The sequence below is a fragment of the Macaca thibetana genome, chromosome 5 (genome assembly GCF_024542745.1).
Source record: "Macaca thibetana thibetana isolate TM-01 chromosome 5, ASM2454274v1, whole genome shotgun sequence".
NCBI classification, from domain to species: domain Eukaryota; kingdom Metazoa; phylum Chordata; class Mammalia; order Primates; family Cercopithecidae; genus Macaca; species Macaca thibetana.
This window is the reverse complement of record NC_065582.1, coordinates 97,577,671-97,597,262: the sequence shown is the minus strand read 5'-3', so window position 1 is coordinate 97,597,262 and position 19,592 is coordinate 97,577,671. Positions and strand designations below refer to the sequence as shown.

The window sequence follows — 19,592 nt, the reverse complement described above, 5'->3', positions numbered from 1 at the left end:
CAATGATAGACCCTATAACTCTAGCTCAGCCAACAAGATGGCCATAACCACAGTAACTGATGGAGAAGAAGGTTTATGGCACAAGCCTAGGTGGAGGGAGGGAGGGAGGGAGGGATGGAGGGAGGGAGGGAGGGAGGGAGGGAAGGGAGGGAGAGAGAGAGAGAGAGAGAGAGAGAGAGAGAGAGACATTTAACACATTTTTTTCCAACTTTTCTTCTTTATTGGATGTCTCATTTATATGAGCTAGCAAATTCCTATCTATTGAAAGCTAGGTTGCACTGGTTTTCTCTTACCTGTAGTTAAGAATGCAAATCATTAATAGGATGGAGGAGGTTATAAATGAGCCAGGATTTTGAATATGCCAGGAAGACTGATTTAGACAGTATAGTTATGTGAACTCCTTTAAGATAAAAAGTTGAGGTTGGAGTCGGAAATGCTTCAGCTTTCTTAAGATGATAGGTATTTACGTAAGGTCTTGAAGAGTTAAATCTAAATAGATGAAACCAAACTTATCACAGAAAGGGGGGGAAATGGCCTTTTTTTCAGTCTAGCAGATGCTAAACCAGAAATAAAAATTTCACATATATGTTTTATTAGCTAAACATGTATTACATATATGTTTTATTAACTAAAGGATATGTTTTATTATTATTGGTCATTAATTTAACAGAAACATATATTAAGGTATTCATTAAATCTCAAAGGTTTAAGGAATTTTGGTTCCTTTTATGGTCCAGCACAAATTATGAAGAAAGGTGACATGATGTGAATTTTAGTTTAGGAAGAAAATACCAACAGCAGAATGATGGACTGGAGGCATGAGAAAGTAGAGCAAAAAGAATCATCTGGAAGCTTTTAAATTTAGTTAACTTAAATATTTTTTTGGACACAGAAAGACTTTCTCAAGTAGTAGATGATTAGAATATTAACTAATATAATAATAATGGGAATGGATGTAAGTAAAACAATATCTGATCGGCATTGTGGAGGTAGAATAGACAGGACGTGAGAAATAAAAAGCTGTAAGTTATAATGGAGATGAAGCAGTCAACACGTTTCCATTGGGATTTCAAAGGGGAAGATTTATTAACAGAGACTGCAAGTAGAGAATAATCATTATATTAGCAAGTAAGAGGGAAATCTATGAAGACACTAATTTAGCTTGGGAACATGTGTTTGAGATACTGAAGTGTTTTTGCTATGAAGACCATTAGATACTTATGCATTAGTTCAAAAAATATGTATTGAACACCTAACTATGGCCTAACTACTGTACTCAACAACTTTCCTGCTTTTGTGGACCCTATATTGTAGAAGTTGGCTGCAATTAAACGAATGTATACTCTATATGAGGTGGTAAAATACACACACACACACACACACACACACAGAAAAATAAAATGGGGAAGGTATTTGGGGCTATTTTACAATCTTGGTTACAAAAAACCTCTCCGAGCAGATATCTGAAGAAACTGAGGGAGAAAATCATAAGGATATGTGGGCAGGTCAAAGAAAGCAATGAAGGCCCTGCATGGAAGGGACATATTTGAGAAACTGCAAGGGGTCAAGTGTGGCTACAGAGAAGGAATCTATGGAAGATAAGGTCAGAGAGATTGAATGCCTTGAAAATTCTAGACTGGTGGCCCAGCAAATGATCTGGGAGATTATGCAAAGATTGTAGTTGTTTTCCAGAAACAATTCTTCCCCTTTTTGGTAGTAGTAGATATTTTAGCTGAGCCTGTAGTGTCTCAGAATAAAGATTACCTTGAAGCCATGTGGCCGTGTGAGTAGGAGTATGGGACTGAAAGCTCACTTAAGTTATTGATGGTCTGTTTCATTTGCCCTTCTCTTCCTTGCTCTTTCCTCACACACATACACACACACAACATAGGGATCTCAGTGTCCAGATATTGGAAGACTTTTTTTGAGCACAGCCACCTTACTAGTTTATATATGTGTAAGAGAGAAACACATTTTATTTGAAGCCAAAAAAATATTTTGTTGTTTCTATTACTCTTTCTATTACTCACAGTTTAATGCTAATTAATGTAGGAAGTATGATTGTAAGGCTTGTAGGGGTTAAGTCTATCTGAGTTTCTGTGATTGCCCACAGAGAGCATACAGATTGAGATGGCATCTAGAGTGGAAACTTTACAAGTATGCAGAGCCATGAATACATTTTCCTCCTCCTCCTCCTCCTTTTTTTTTTAATTTAAATAGGTAAAATCTGATTCTCCAAGACCCAGCTCAAATATAACGGTCTTTGTGAAACTACTAGTAATAAAAACTCATCCCATTTCTCTTCAAAAAGCAGAATTACTTGCTTTGCCGTGTTCTTCCTCTGCTCTACCTCTTACTATTTTGTCTCATGTTGTATTTATCTACATGTACCACTCCTTGAATACAGAGTGAACTCCTGAAAAAGCCTGTTACCCTTAACATTTTAAACAATCAAGCTCATTTTCAGACCCTCATTGTATCCATGCTGAATTGATGGCTTAATCTCCCAAGATATCTTCATTTGCCTCATTTTCTTTTTCTTTATTGTCCACAAGGAACTCTCCTACAAATTTTCATTTGTGGGTCATTTCCTCAAAAAAAAAATACTCTCATCTGGATCCCATATTTCTAGCATAACGCTTTTAAGTTACAAATCTGTAAAATCATTGAAGACAAGACATATAGTTTACGTCTAGCAGGTTAATAAATAATAAATTTTTGTTAAATTGAATTAAAAGTAATCGATTGATTGAAGCATAGGATGGATATTGTGTCTGTGTGTGTGTTTGTGTGTGTGTGTGTGTATGTGACAAAAATACAGGGAAAAGAAGACATAAAATATGTAGATAGCAACAACAGCTAAGGAAAAAACTGTTGAAACAGCTGATTCAGTAACTAAACTGGCTTGTCAAGGAATGAATCAAACACAAGGAGAAAGGAGCTGTTTCTGCTATAGTGTCCTCGGTTTTCTTCCCTTTTCCTTCTGTCTCTAGTGAAGTAAAGCTATATAAATATAGCACATAGCAGTGTATGTCAAATAATGCTTAATAAAATATCTCCAGTTAGAGAGAGCTTTTGGTGAACAAGTCTTGAAAGATATTTGCATCATTTTCTTTGATTAAAGAGTCAATGATTTTATTGAATACATTAATTTAGATATGCGTACCTCTTCTTTGATTAAGATCTTATTGCTATATTTATTTCTATATCAGGAGTACTTTTTCAGTTCAGAAACAAAAGTTTTTCATTTTCAATTTAGGGAACATTACTTTTTAGTTTGAGGTATATATGACTTTGGATGAAGACAGGGCTGTCACAAATGAGATTCTAACTGTAGCCCATTGATTTGGATCTTGAGTCTATTGTATTGATTATACTTTACAGTCTCCTTGATGTCTCAGCACATTTTGGTAAAGTATTGACATAATTCAACTCCATGGATTCCAGGATACCTATGACCTTTTCAGAAAGTATACATTATTGTAAGTATATATTATTACAAGAACTGAATAATCCTGCAGAAATTATGAATGTTATAATCAACGACAAAACCGCTATTAGTATTAAGTCTTTAAATAATTATACTTTGATTTATATGTTCAGTGTTGTTTTAAATAGCATAGTTCAGTAGCTCATTTTCTTCCGTTCAAAATGCAAAATTAGTCTAATTTTTTTTTGAGGTACAAAAATTATTCTATAAATATGTAAAATTAGGCCTAGAAAAGACTAATTTTCATCATGGGAAGTATACACTAGATTTTAAAATTTTAGTACTTTACATAAAAATATTGGTGTGGTGCTATTTAATTACATCATAATTTAGTAGTTAAAATAATTCTCAATATCTTGTTATTGCTCGATTTATCAGCACGTTAGCATTTCTGAGACTGGCATTCAGAGAGATTTCCTCTAATAAATTTTACTAGTTATCAAACAAGAAAAGAACATTAATGATTTCACCTAACATGCTCTTAACTGTATGATATTATATGAAGAGTTAATTCTCATATTTAGTCTAGAAAGATTTTTAACATGAGTTACTGAGTTAATATCTTTAAAATTTTATTAGGTCTTTCTTTTTCTGGTACAGAAGATCCATAATTCAGGTTATTAATCTCTGGTTACCTGTCCTTTCTGGAAGGATTAATTATTTTCTATTATTCATTGCATTTCCACCAAATTTTGAAGATATTTATCATAAAGTTGTGAATCTGAGCTAAGTTTAAAGGCATCAAATTTAATTTTCCCAGCTATTACTATTAACTCTAAGTTTTTTTCTCTGATATGTCTTCTTTGATATTTCTTAAAAATCAAGATTTATAAAGAGATAGAGAAGGCCATTAGTATATATCTCAATGTCACAAAATTAACCTAGCCACTGTAAAGTTAGCCTGGTATCCACAATATAAGTGACAAATGGCAGATAATATTTTTAGGAAAAGTATTAAATAGTGCACACTACTTCCATCAAAGTATAGTGTTTGAGGCAAGTTTAGATAATGGTGCATTTATAATAAACAGTCTTTAAAAGATATTAGCATTTCTGTCATTTATGAGAGATTTTCAGTGTATTTTTCACATATGTATTATTGGGGCAGTGCAGAAATATTATTGTACTGTATTAATAGGCTGACCTGAGATAAACAATAACTACATCCATGCATGCATCATACTTGCATACAAACGTATTCGTTTTCTTTTTAAGCAGACTAGTAAAGTTCCAAGAGAAAAAGGATTCTATATAATGAAATGCCCTGTATGTTTTTGGTTCTGTATCTGAAATGCAAACTTGAAATATTATTTTCAATAACACATTCCATTTTGTATTTTTTATAGCATAATGTACAAAGTAGTTGATATTATATTTTAAACTAAACAAAATTAGAGAGTGTCCAGACAAACCAATGAAGTAATTCGTGTGTTTTGGTTCAGTGGTGCAGAATCAGACTCTTTATATCTGAACTCATAATGTGTATATTTATTAAACAAATTGCCAATTTAGTAATTTATAAAGAAATATTAATTTGACAAAATATTTTTAAACAATTAAGTTATTATTTCCTTATTTAATTCATCCACAAAACATTTAGGGAGTCAATCCTGATTGTGAGTCACTTTGCATAGGGTCACTTTGTGATAGGAATAGAGTGGCGTGGTCAGAAGGCGACCTCCATGAACCTAAGACTACAACCAATAAAGGGAATTAATGTTTTGAATAGGTAGGTCCATGTTTTGGACATGAGTGCATTATCCAGTGTGCACTACAATGCCTAGCCCATGAGAAGTTCTCAATGGCTCTGACTCTGGTATCAAAGATTTATGTAAAATTAGAGTACAATAAATCTTTATGTATACATTACCTATCTCAACAGTTAACAATTCGTAGTCAATAATATTCCTTCTGAACTCTAACCTTTTTTGGGGGGTAGGGGTGAGACGGAGTTTTGCTCTTGTCGCCCAAGCTGGAGTGCAATGGCATGATCTTGGCTCACTGCAACCTCCACCTCCTGGGTTCAAGTGATTCTCCTGACTCAGCTTCCCGAGTAACTGGGATTACAGGTGCGCCGCCACCGTGTCTGACTAATTTTTTGTATTTTTATTAGAAATGGGGTTTCGCCATGTTAGCCAGGCTGGTCTTGAACTCCTGACCTCAGGTGATCTGCCCATCTTGGCCTCCCAAAGTGCTGGGATTACAGGTGTGAGCCACTGTGCCCGGCCCTTTCACCTATTCTTCCTGCTAGGACTTTGTCATACTTTTTGAGTGGACTTTGGAAACAAATCCTGGCATTGTATCATTTATCTGTAAGTATTTTACTGTGAATCTCTAAACAAAAATCACAATACTATTATCACACAAAAATAGTCATAATTTTTAATATCATCAAATATTCCATCAGGATTCACATTTCTCAAATATTCTTTTAAGAGTAAGTTTGACTCAGAGTCCATTAAAATTAGTTTATATGTCTCTTAAATCTCTTTCATTAGATTGTCCTGTGTCTCCTGATTCTTGACATTTTGAGTAAATGGAACTAGTATGCTACACCATAAGTTCATACTGATCCATTCAATTCAAATTCAGAATTACAGGACTTATATATAATCTTAGTGAACTTGCATTTGCATGTCCTTTCTCTCATGCTGGTAATCCTGGTTGTTAATAACACTATACCATTTGCTTTATCCCGCACTTGTAATAATGCAGTTTCACTAGACATCATCAATACCACAATAAGCAATATATATTTCTTCCTGGCAATGAGTTTGCACACAATGAACAATATTATTACCAAATAAAGTTTGTAAATTTTGTTTGCTGTTGCACTTATTTTGAAATTGAAAATTATGTATTAATTTAACAGGATAATTAGCAGCAATCAAAAATTTTTTAAAAGTCAAAATATTAAGGGCTGAGCACAGTGGCTCTTGCCTATAATCCTAGCACTTTGGGAGACTGAGGTGGGTGGATTGCTTGGATTCAGGATTTTAAGACCAGCCTGGGCAACATAGTGAAATCCCATCTCTCCAAAAAAAAAAAAAAAAAAAAAAAAAAAAATACAAAGTTTGCTTGTTATGGTGGCTTGAGCCTAAGCCTGTAGTTGAAGCTACTTTGGGGGCCTGAGGTGGGAGGATCGCTTGAGCCCAGGAAGTGGAGGTTGCAGCGACCCAACATTGCACCACTGCACTCCAGCATACGTGACATATTCAGATCCTGTCTCAAAAAAAAAAAAAGTCAAATATTAAATATACATATTAATTGAATTCGTGGTTGTAACAATGAGACCCATGGAAGTTTCCTGGGAGGAAGGGCTTTCTTTCTATTTTTCTTCTTTTTAAGGCAGAAATATTCTGACCATGGAACTGGAGCCTAGGCAGTTGTTGAGATTGTTCTTTATCTTTTTCTCTAGGTCTTTTCTGGACTTTCTGGAATTCTCTTTTTATGTTTGCCCTTTTTGCTGTTTACCAGTAGGCATGCCTAGTCATAGTTTCTACCCTCTTATAATCTTGTCTCATACAGAGAGCATCATGACCAGTCTCACATATTACTATACCACGGATTTTCTTCTTTACCTTCCATTATTCATGACTTTCCTCTCTCAACACTACCTGGTTCTCATCTTCTGGTTCTTGGCTTTTTCATGTGATGAATATCTCTTTGATCACATGCCAGCCAGCCATCCCATCTGTTTTCTGGTGGAGTGTCACCTGGAATTATTCCTTACATAGGTTTTCTGATTATTTTATGAGTGGCTCTGTATATGTCAGTCATTCTAAAGAAAGATCTAGCAAGTTTATTATACTTTCAGGAAATGTTTTGAATAACCAACTTGTCTTCCTTTTTGAATGGGCTTGGATAGCATTTATTCTTAGCCTCTGTTATTACATAAAATATATGGGAATAAATGTAGTATATAATTTTCCTATGTGGATATTTGGTAAAAATAATGATAGTACTTTTCCATGGGTGGATGAATTTTAAGGAAATAATTTCTTAGCTTACATGAAGAATTTTTTTTTTATTTCTGCAATTCCCTTCTATTTTCTCCCTAGGATGTCAGAAGAGATAACTAAAATTTTTATGATAACCATGTGGTCAGATCCATAACTTACATTGAAGTCTGTTCTTGTTCAACAGAAGCTAATATTAAATTCAATGTTCTCAAATATTTACTCACAGTAATATGCTCCATTTGGTCTATGCTGTGATTTTTGGCTCCCACTTAATAATAGTTATATGCCCTTTAGCAAATATAACAGCAGGAAGACCATAATGTTCAAAACAACAGACTTGTTAAATGTGTAGCGTATTTTTTCTGTCTTATTTGCCTTTACCAGCTGAATATTGCTTCTGTAATTCTTGGAAGAATTACACATTTTTCTACTACTTAAAAGCATACATTTTAGTTGTTTCTCTTCTTCTAAAAACACATAAAAGATATGTTTTATGATCAATATTTTATCATGCTTTTTATATTTTTATATTTCTTTGGGAGAGCTTATTTTAGCTCCTCTGTTGTCTCCTGGATTCATAATTGCCGTACAATTTTATGAATCAAACATTTATAATTAACATATTTTAGTTTGGTAGCGATTTCATTTACTTTAATCAGTCTTTTATACTGGAAAAAAAACTATAAAGTTCACAAAATGTTTCTCTGCATTACTATAAAGTTTACAGAAATTTCCCTGTAAATCAGTTTCTATATTTTCAGAACTAACAATGATTTTATTCTAGATAAGCTGCCAACATAATACAAGCATGGAATTGACTAATTCTTGAAATGAAAAGGAAGCATGAACAGGTACTATTGATGAGGAGACATCTCAATCCTGCTATGGTAGGAAAACACTGAGTCCTTCTGTGGTAGATAGTTTTATTTATTCCCAACAGTCCTTACCTTTTCTTATAAAGGTTTTCACACTCACCATGAAGTGACTTCTATGTGTTCTGTAGGCAGAGCTTTTATCCTTGTTCTTTTGATTTTTGGCTTTGGCTCTGTAACCCAGTTTGAACAATGGAATGTGAATGGATGTGATTTATGTGACAGCTCAGCGGAAGAGTTCATGGGCATTGCTAGGTTATTTCAGTACCTTTGTTCTTTCCCCTTTGCTTTGAACATAGACTACCCAAAGGTGATTGCTCCTTCAGCTTCCGTGATGAAACAAGGCAACATATAGATCAGAGATCCAGCAGAGGAATTCCGTTTCTAACACATAATAACAGATAAATGTTTGTTTTTGTAAGCTATTGAGATGTTGAGATGGTTTTTCACTGGAGGAAAGCTAAGTAATATAATTCTTATTTTTGCAATTTGCAGAAATTTTTGAGCAATTCTTGTTACCTTGTCTCCAGAATTATAGTTCCAGATTTTAAGATTTTTCAAATTCTTTACATTTCTCTTTACTGTATGTTTTCCACAAAGTAGTTGTTTTTATAAATGTTTTGAGAGTTAATGATTTAATGAATAAACAGAAGATTGGCTATCAATTAGACAAATCCTTCAAATACATTAACAAGGTCCCAAGTCCAAAGTATCTCTTATTTCTTGGTTAATCTGTAGCTTTTTTTTTTTTTTTTTTTTTTTTGACAGAATCTCACTCTGTCACCAGGCTGGAGTTCAGTGGCACGATCTTGACTCACTGCAACCTCCGCCTCCTGGGTTCAAGTGATTCTCCTGCCTCAGCCTCCCGAGTAGCTGGGACTATTGATGTACGCCTATCACGGGCAGCTAATTTGTGTGTGTGTGTGTGCGTGTGTGTGTATTTTGTTAGTAGAGACGAGGTTTCACCATGTTGGCCAGGATAGTCTTGATCTCTTGACCTCGTGATCCTCCCACCTCAGCCTCCCAAAGTGCTGGGATTACAGGCATGAGCCACTGTGCTGAGCCAGTCAGTAGCTTTTGAATTTTTGATTACCGAACCCTCAGTTCTAAACTATATGACACTTATTGTGGTTTCTTAAAATTGATACTGGGTTATTTAACCATGTAGACCATGTGCTCAATCAATACCTGCTAGCAAGTCTAATTAATTTGGAGATGTAAGACTTTATATATCCAAGTTAATTCTGCTACAGAGTTATGTCTACACTTATAAAGAAAGACAGGTAAAAATTGTCTCAGTTATTGAATGTTTTATTAAATAACATTGATAGACACATAATACACAAATTGCCAATATTCAAGGAACTATCATGAAATAAACACATTTTACTGGAATAATATTTTAAGTATACTGGAAAATATAATTGAGAAATACAGGAACCAAATCTCAAATCATACAAAATCCAAATGTGTTATTTCTTTTAAAAAATTTGTTTTGCCAGGCGTGGTAGCTCACGCCTGTAATCCCAACACTTTGGGAGGCTGAGGTGGACAGATCATGAGGTCAGGAGTTCAAGACCATCCTGGCCAATATGGTGAAACCCTGTCTCTACTAAAAATACAAAAATTAGGCGGATGTGGTGGCATGCATCTGTAGTCCCAGATACTCAGGAGGCTGAGGCAGGAGAATTGCTTTAACCTGGGAGGCGGAGGTTGCAGTTATCTGAGATCATGCCATTGCACTCCAGCCTGGGTGACAGAATGAGACTCTGTCGCCAAAAAAAAAAAAAAAAAAAAAAATGGTTTATTTTGAATTTGTATGGGTACATAGTGTTTATATTTATGGGGAACATGAGATATTTTGACAGAGGCATAGCATGTGTAATAATCATGTAAGGTTAAATGGGATTCCCATAATCTCAATTATTTATCAGTTCTTTGTCTTACAAACATTCAAATTATACTCTTCTAGTTATTTTTATTTTTTACTCTGTCACCCAGATTGGAGTGTTGTGGTGTGACCTTGGCTCACTGCAACTTCTGCCCCCTGGGTTCAAGTGATTCTCCTGCCTCAGCCTCCCAAGTAGCTGGGATTACAGGTGCACACCACACCTGGCTAATTTTTGTATTTTTAGTAGAGAAGGGATTTCACCATGTTGGCCAGGCTTATCTCGAATTCCTGACCTCAGGTGATAGGCCCGCCTTGGCCTCCCAAAGTGCTGGGATTATAGGCATTAGCCACCACACCTGCCATCTTTTAGTTATTTTTAATGTGCAATAAGTTATTATTGACTGTAATCACTCTGTTGTGCTATCAAATACTATATCATATTCATTCTAACTATATTTTTGTACCTATTAACCATCCCCACTTATCGTACCCCCGACCCCAAGCTCCCACGACCACTCCCAACACTTCCTTTCTCAGCCTCTGGTAACCATCTTTCTACTCTCTGTCTCCTATGTGCTCAGCTGTTTTAATTATCAGCTCCCATAGATGAATGCGAACATGAGAAGTTTTCTTTTTTTTTTTTTTTTTTTTCCCTGTACCTGGCTTACTTCACTTAACCCAATGTCCTTCAGTTCCATTTACATTGTTGCAAATGACATGTTATCTTATTTTTTAATTGCTAAATAGTACCCCATTGTGTATATGTGGCAAATTTTCTTTATTCATTCATCTGTTCATGAACACTTAGATTGCTTCAAATCTTAACTATTGTGGATAGTGCTTCAATAAACTTGAGAATGCTGATATCTTTTTGATATACTGATTTCTTTTCTTGTCCTTGTGTAACAGAGTTAATAATTTTCATTCTTGACAATCTCTAATAGCAAGTAATTTGGAGTCTCATAAATCAAAATACAATCACATATTATGCAATATCTTATGTACATAAAGAAGAAACTTCTACCTGTGGCCATCACCATAACATTTTCTACCCTAGGACCTAGGGCTGACCTTTCTGATCGCAAGAGTTTTTAAAAAGAAGAGTGACACAAGGGGCATAGTAAGATCAGAACAAACTTTACACATATTCAGAATTCCAGAATGTAAGCGTTAATTTTACTTTTCCCTCAAAGATGTATGGACTTATGTGTATCTATGAATTTTCCTACTATAAATAAAAATGTTTTGTAAAAATAGATAAATTCATCTAAAATTACCTTTACACATTTCTAAAAGGATCTATGTATTTGTATGGCCTTTGATCAATGGCGTCATTGATTAAAAGTGTAACCATGCCTCTATATATGCAAAGACTCTGGTGTTTCTACACAACAAGCTTGAACTTCTTTTCTTGTCACACTGCTCCTACTTGGAGAGTGGGTAACGAGCACGTACTAGAGGTTTATTCTTCTAATCTTCTAACATGCACAACGTATACAAGTTTAACCATACCCAGGATAATCTCATTCTGCTGTGTGTCAACAGAACAACCTGATTTGATTCTTTTCAAGTTACCCATATCCTTCTGTCAGACAAAATTAGAGGTAGCTCCAAGATCTAGGTACATTTTGATTTAGTTTGTTTTACCTTTCTTAGTAATACATTTTAAATATATTGATTTTCTTCATATAACATATTACCTCTTTTCTTTTTTCCTCAATTCTGTTGTACTTTTTCTTGGGGAAAAAAAAACTCATGTTTAGCTCATTAATATTTGAAATTTCTAGATAGATATAGTATGGTATAAACAGAACAAAGTAATGACATAAAAAACTTCAGAAGTTACCTCTGATATGGCTAATAACATTTGAAAACTATATTAAATTCATTTAATTGGTGACTCATAATAAACGGATGGAATATAATAATAAAAGATGAAGAAGGTAGTTTATTATGTCTTCTGTATAGAGGGTACCCATAAATAATAATATCTAAATTTGGACCGTTAAACGCTGAATAAGAGACAAACCACCACAATCATGACTGTGAAGGACATCATAAAAGTCATCTGTCAGTATTCAGTCATGGACTGCTGAATCTGCTTTCTGAAAATCTTTCTATTATTTGAATTCTAGTGTCTTAATGAAGCAGCCTACATCAGGGTGTGGATCCTCAGGTAAAATAAGAATAATTACATTCAAGCTTGAAAAAGACAATTGGGAAAAGTATTGGTTTGTGTTTCTGACCTACAGGCAGAAACATTGAAATCATTTCTACTTCCACTTTAAGACTTCTATTTGCTTTTTGGAACTTTACATTAATTCATATTTAAACATATTTTTTTGCAAATAGGAAACTATATATTATAGGCCACTTTTCTCCCAGTGCCAACAATATTTAGCTCAGTTACAGATGATACAGGATATGCAATTATAGGCACATCTCATGTTATTGTGCTTTTCTTTGTTGTACTTTGCAGATACTGCGTGTTTTTACTTATTGAAGGTTTGTAGCAACCCTGCCTCGAGCAAGTCTATTAGCACCATTTTCCAACAGCATGAGATCACTTCATGTCTCTGTGTCACAGTTTGGTAATTCTCCAATATTTAAAACACTTTCATTACTATTTTATCTGTTATGGTGATTTGTGATTAGCAATCTTTGATGTTACTGTTATAATTGTTTTGAGGTCACTGTGAAATATGTCTGTAGAAGACAGCAAACTTAATAGATAAATGTTCTGTGGGTTCTGACTGCTCCACTGATTTGCCTTTCCTTTAAATCTTTTTATATCCCTGAGTTTCCTTATTCCTTGAGACACAACAATGTTGACGTTAGGTCAATCAATAGCCCTATAATGGCCTTTAAATTTTCAAGTGACAGAAACAGTCACAGGTCTCTCACTTTCAATAAAAACAAAAAACAAAAACAAACAAAAAAAAAACTAGTAATTATTAAGCTTAGTGAAGAAGGCATGTCAAAAGCTGAGTAGGCCAAAAGCAAAGTTTATTGCACCAGCAATTAGCCAAGTAGTGAATGTGATGGAAACATTCTTAGAGGAAATTAAAAATGCTACTCCAGAGCACATATGAATGATAAGAAAGTGAAACAGCCTTATTGCTGATGGGGAGAAAGTTTTAGTGGTCTGGACAAAAAATCAAATTAGCCACAACATTCCGTTAAGTGAAAGCCTAATTCAGAGAAAGGCTCTAACTGTCTTCAATTTTATGAAGGCTTAGAGAGGTGATGTCACAGAGAAAAGTTTGAAGCTAGCAGAGGTTGGTTCATGAAGTTTATGAAAAGACACCATCTTCATAACATAAAGGAGCAAGGTAAAGCATCAATGACGATGTAGAAGCTGCAGCAAGTTATCTAGTAGATGTAGCTAAGATTATTTTGATGAAGGTGGCTGCATTTAAAATATTTTAGATTTTTTTACAATGTAGACATTCAGGTTTCCATTGGAAGAAGATGCCATCTAGGACTTTCATAGCTTGAGAGGAGAAGTCAATGCCTGGCTCCAAGGCTTTTAAGGACAGGTTGCCTCCTGTTAGAGGTTAACACAGCTGTTAACTATACATTGAAGCAAATGTTCATTTACCATTCTGAAAATCACAGGGCTGTTAAGAATTATGCTATATCTATTCTCCCTGTGACCTGTAAATGAAATGTCAAAGAGTGGATGATAGCACTTCTGTTTACAGCATGGGTACTGAATGTTTTAAGCCCATTGTTGAGACCTAGTACACAGCAAACAAGATTCCTTTCAAATTATTACTACTCATTGACAATGTACCTAGTCACCTAAGAACTATGATGGAAATGAACAGGGATATTAATGTTTTTATGCCTACTAACACAACATTCACTCTGCAGCTCATGGATCAAGGAATAATTTTGACTTTCGAGTTTTGTTATTTAAGAAATACATTTAGGCCGGGCGTGATGGCTCATGCCTTTAATCCTAGAACTTTGAGAGGCCGAGGTGGGTGAATCTCTTGAGGTCAGGAGTTCGAGACCAGCCTGGCCAACATGTTGAGATCCCATCTCTACTAAAAATACAAAAATTAGCCGGGCATGGTGGTGCATGCCTGTAGTCCCAGCTACTCAGGAGGCTGATGCTGGAGAATTGCTTGAACCCAGGAGGCTGAGACTGTAGTGATCTGAGATCTCATTACTGCATTCCAGCCTGGGGGACAGAGGGAGACTCTTGTCTCAAAAAAAAAAAAAAATTGTGTAAGGCTATAGCTGCCATCAATAGTGATTCCTCTGGTAGACATGGAAAAAGTAAATTCCTTCTGGAAAGGGCAAATTATTCTAGATGTCACTAAGAACAGTCGTGACTCATGGGCAGAGGTAAAAATATCAACATTAATAGGAGTTTGGAAGATGTTGATTCCAGCCTCCATGGATGATTTTGAGTGGTTCAAAAGTTCAGGGGAGGAAGTAATTGCAAATAGATTTGAAGTGGCGAGAGAACTAGAAGTGGATTCTGAAGATATGACTGAGTTGTTGCCATCTTGTGATGGCACCAAACATGGTTAAAATGACCAGAAATAAATTAGAATATTACTTAAACTTAGTTGATAAAGCAGCAGCAAAGTTTGAGAAGATTGACTCCAATTTTGAAAGAAGCTCTACTGTGGGTAAAATGTTATCAAACAGCATTACACACTAGAGAGAAATTTTTCATGAAAGGAAGTGTCAGCTGATGTGGCATACTTCACTGTTGTCTTATTTTAAGAAAGGCCCCCAGCCACCCAAAGTAGCAGCAACCACAGCCCTGATTAAGTTAGCATCCATCAATATCGAGGCAGGAATCTCCACCAGAAAAAAGATTCTGACTCACTGAAGACTCAGATGATCATTAGCAATTTTTTTTTAGCAATAAAAGATTTTTAAATTAAGATATGTACATTTTTAACATAATGCTATTACATGTTCAGTATTATACAGCGTAGCATAAACATAACTTTTACATTCACTGGAAAACCAAAAAATTGTCTAATTTGCTTTATTGCAACATTCACTTTATTGCAGTTATCAGGTACCAAACCTGCAATATTGATGTATGCCTTTATTGTGCATTAAGTGCGAAAGCCAGTCAGATGGTAATTATATGATAAAGGTGTTGAGCATTTTAAAGACATGTTCTTAATATGAAGTATCACAATCGTTCATTCTTCAAACTTCCCTAGCCATTTTTTGTTCATGTTATCTCACTTTTTTTTTTTTTCAAAAAGGAGATCAGAAGGTGAGAGTTAATATATTAAAACAATATGATACCAAATATGAGATGCTGCTTGTGACTAGGGAAGCACTACTCCTTTTAAAGCCTCAACTTTAGGGCAAATTTTTTGAATTTATGCTTCTAAATAAATTTCACTGGAGCTATTCTAAGATGTAAATATTAGTGAAACTTTAACATTTTTAGGACAAATAGTTCAATCATATTTTTTAGGACAACCTATAGCCACTTTTGTGCTACAGTTTCAAAGTTGAGTAATTACAACAGAAGACACCAGGCTTGCAAAGCCTGGAATATTTACTGTGTTGCTCTGTACAGAAAAAAATTGCTAATCCCCATTATTCTTTATTTGTTTTTTATTGAAGGTGGGAGGGACAAGATTAAAATATATAAAGTGAAGAAAAAGGAATATAGCCTGAATATTTATTTTTATTACATTACAGGGAATTGTTGTCATCTTGAGGGGCAACCATTAGTTAACAAGCAGAGTGTTGCATTAAGTGTTTTCATTTTTATAAACCACAAAGTAGACAAATGTCTTCGATGGATCTCAGCATTAGACTCGATTTTAAAATCCTCACACTGCTGTTGGAAGATTGTGGTGAAGGGCTGTGAGCAAACCTGCAGTTTTTGTTAAAGAACCAACTTTGGCTCTCAGTGGGTAATCTATTCCTGTTCCAATTGCTGTAGTTGAAGTAATTTTGTGTGAGTGTGTGTGAATGCTTCCAACTGCTATATAATGGATGTTTGCCCTAAATATTGCTGGTTAATTTAATCTTCTTTTGTGGAGTAGGATTCCAATGAGTCACTGTAAATGAATGATATTAAAGTGGATCTTTACTGGAGGGTAGAAAACCTAACACCTAGATCTACAAAGTCTTTGTAGTTTGGCTGAGTGAAGCCATGGTTGACATAAATGTATTGCACATAAATAAGTTTACATTTTGGAAAACTGTTAAAGTAACTGGGAAAACAATTCCAGTATTTAAAGAAACATACTGATAAATAAGTGTTTTCATTATTTATTATTATTTATGAGATTAAAATGCAACATGCAAAATTAAGTTAGATTTTTCAAAAGCATTTCTGGAGTGACTTGAAATAGTCAAAAATCTTTTTTAAAAAAATAAATGCTGTTAGGATAACAGAATGTCATTTAGGATAAGATACAATTAAATATATTACTCACATTATATGCAAGAATAGTGTAAACATTATTTTGAGAGAATTAAACGTAAACAATGAAACTTTTAAGTTCTGAATGAACATAGGTTATATTTTATATAATATGAGTATATAGAAATGCCTTGTGAATTGACTCAATATTCAGATGCAACAAAATTACAGATTGTTAAATTTCACTGACAGACACAAAAATCTTGCATGACAAAGTGTACCCTAGGCAAAGTCAAAGGACAAATAAAAATTTAGAGAAAATATTTACGGAAGATACAAATAGACAATAGACTGTTAAATAGCTGAAAAGAGATTCAACTTTATGAGAAAAATGGAAAAGCAAAACTACACTGAGATACCTATGGTACTGACAAAATCTCAAAAATTTGAAAATACACTGTTGGCAAGGCTGTGGGAAACAGTCAGTCTCATGCATTGCATCTGAGAATGAAAAGTAGTGAAACCCTGTGGAAGAGAACTTGGCAATCTATAAGAAAAACTATCTGTGCATTTATCTTTCAATCCGGGAATTGCACTTTCAGGAATTTATGCTGAAGATACAGGCCCAATGGTACAAAAATGCAAGGTTATTCACTGAAAAATTATTTATAGTTATAAAATATTGGAAATTATGAAAATATCCAAACTTAATTGAATAAACTATGGTAAACACATACAATGGAGCATTAGGCATCTGTAAAAAGAATGAGGAAGATATTTACAAAAGGTGTGGGGTGATTTTCCAGAAGATGATAAGTGAAAAAAGCAAAGTGCAAAAAAGAACATGTAGTATGTTGGCTTTTGAGTAGCAAAGAAGAGGAAATAACAATATGCATCTACCTACTTATTGAATAAAAAGAAACACAGAAAAGCTAAGCTGGTACACATAGATGGAGTATGGAGCAGGAGGAACAAGGGAGCTCGTGATACTTCTCTGCGTATACCTTTCTGCATGGTTTTGACTTTTAGATGGAGGTTAATGTCTATATATTTAAAAAATTAAAAAAGATAGGAAGTAAACAAAAAGCTAAAACTGAAACAAATATAAACCAATGAACACAATTGTTTTCAAATGAATAGCATTAGCAAATTGAAAGGGGAAATAGAAAAAGGGGGGAAAAAAAGTTTAATTCTTGTGACTTTGGATTTCACTGCCTGCCCCTTTGTTCCTATAAGGTAAGAGAAAAGTGTACAAAAAACTTCTAGGAGTAGTTTTCTTATTTTGGTGGTATTGGTGAAACAATTCTGAAATTCTATGTGTATTTTTGGAAAAAGAGAGGTACAAATATAGAATTTAGGAAGGCAAGGGAAAACCCCATGAGATAGATTAGAATTAATGTTATCAGTAAGAAGTCATGATTTCTGATACATATGTGTATGTTTGTTTTTACATGTATATAAATATGTATATCTGTATGTATACACACACACACACACACGTACACTCACACACACACAAATGCATGCATATATGCTTCTAGGCCCTCTTAGTAAACAGATATTCAAGCTCTGATACCCAAGAATAATGAGCACATTTAATGCCCTGAATCTTTTTTTTTTTTTTTAAATACTATTCCCCAGTGAAAGGACCCAGGACTCCTCCAAGAAATGGCTGATTACAGGACTGGGGCAACAAGAGTGCAAGATAAGCCTGGAGAAACTTTTGATGTCAGATAATAAATGTTTAAAAAATTATAGGAGTTTATCAAAAGGTCACAGGAGACATCTTGAAGGAGCTCTCACTGTAAAATCTGAGGTAATCTAATCTCCAAACAATTAAGAATAGCAATGAATAACAAATTGTTAAACAACAGAATTCATGAGTCTATATTAGTATTAAAGAAATGGCAAATAGATGGATAAATAATTGAATAAAAATGTAACTGTGGAAGAATAAAGGGCTTTCCCTTACAGTAGAATATCAATTGATAAATGTGTAAATCGTACCAGAGTTGGAAAATCATCACTTTGCAGCCACCATAATAAAGGTTAGTCAAGAGTAAGGATCATCAATGTATGATAAATCTATAGGAAATTATGATGTGGAGCATGGCTTAAAGTGTCCTCCTACAGATTGCCAATAAGTTGGAAAAGAAAAAATAGTAACTCTAGACTGGGGAAGCTGGACGGCACTTTAACCAGATGATTGTTAATGAAAGCAAGTGAAATTTGTTTCTGCATGTGACAGCCTACAAAGCATACAGCATCTCTTATGTATTAGCCTTCCCACATATATACATGTTTATATAACTTGCATTTAATCATAAGCAAATACCAGACAAACTCAAAATGTGAAATATTATATTAAGGAAACAAAAAAGATGCATAAACCCCCATATTCTTCAAAAATGTCAATATCATGATAGAAAAAGAATGGATGAGGAAATGTTCCAGATTGATGGGGACTAAAAAGACAAGGCAACCAAATGCAATATATAATCCTCGACTGGATCCTTTATAGGAGGAAAAACAACAGTGTTATAAAGAACAAAATTAAGATCATTCATAAACTGTGAATATTTTTGATAGATTAAATGAAAATATTATAGTAATGTTAAATTTTCTGAAGTTGATAATGAAATTGTGATTCTGCAAGAGGATGCCCTTGTTTACAAATATGTACCAAAACATTTACTATTTAGGGATAAAAAAATATGTATATAGACATAAAAACAAACATACCTATATAAAGAAAGAGACAAATGATGCAAATAGGGCAAATATTAACAATGGGTGAATCTCAGTAAGACTACATATTTTTCCTTATTTTTGCAACTTTTATGAAAGCTTGAAGTGATTTTCAGCTATAATATTTTTAAAAATTAGATTTCTGTTATTTAGTCCCTGAAATGAAAATAAGGAGACAATTTAACTGTAAAATACTCAGGACACTGAGAAAAAATGGTTTGATCATCATTTAGGTATGAACATTTAAGAAGATATATCAAAATCT

General features: G+C 34.1%; 1 protein-coding gene and 1 long non-coding RNA gene across 6 annotated transcripts in view; both read left to right on the top strand.

The window, feature by feature from the left end:
* CCSER1 (coiled-coil serine rich protein 1) overlaps positions 1-19,592 on the top strand; it is a 1,438,304-nt gene that overhangs the window by 1,222,428 nt on the left and 196,284 nt on the right. The gene's annotated exons all lie outside the window — the stretch shown is intronic.
* On the top strand, positions 195-17,919 carry LOC126954727 (uncharacterized). Its single transcript, XR_007725701.1, has 2 exons — positions 195-12,806; positions 15,907-17,919. It is a non-coding gene; the product is annotated as an uncharacterized LOC126954727 (long non-coding RNA).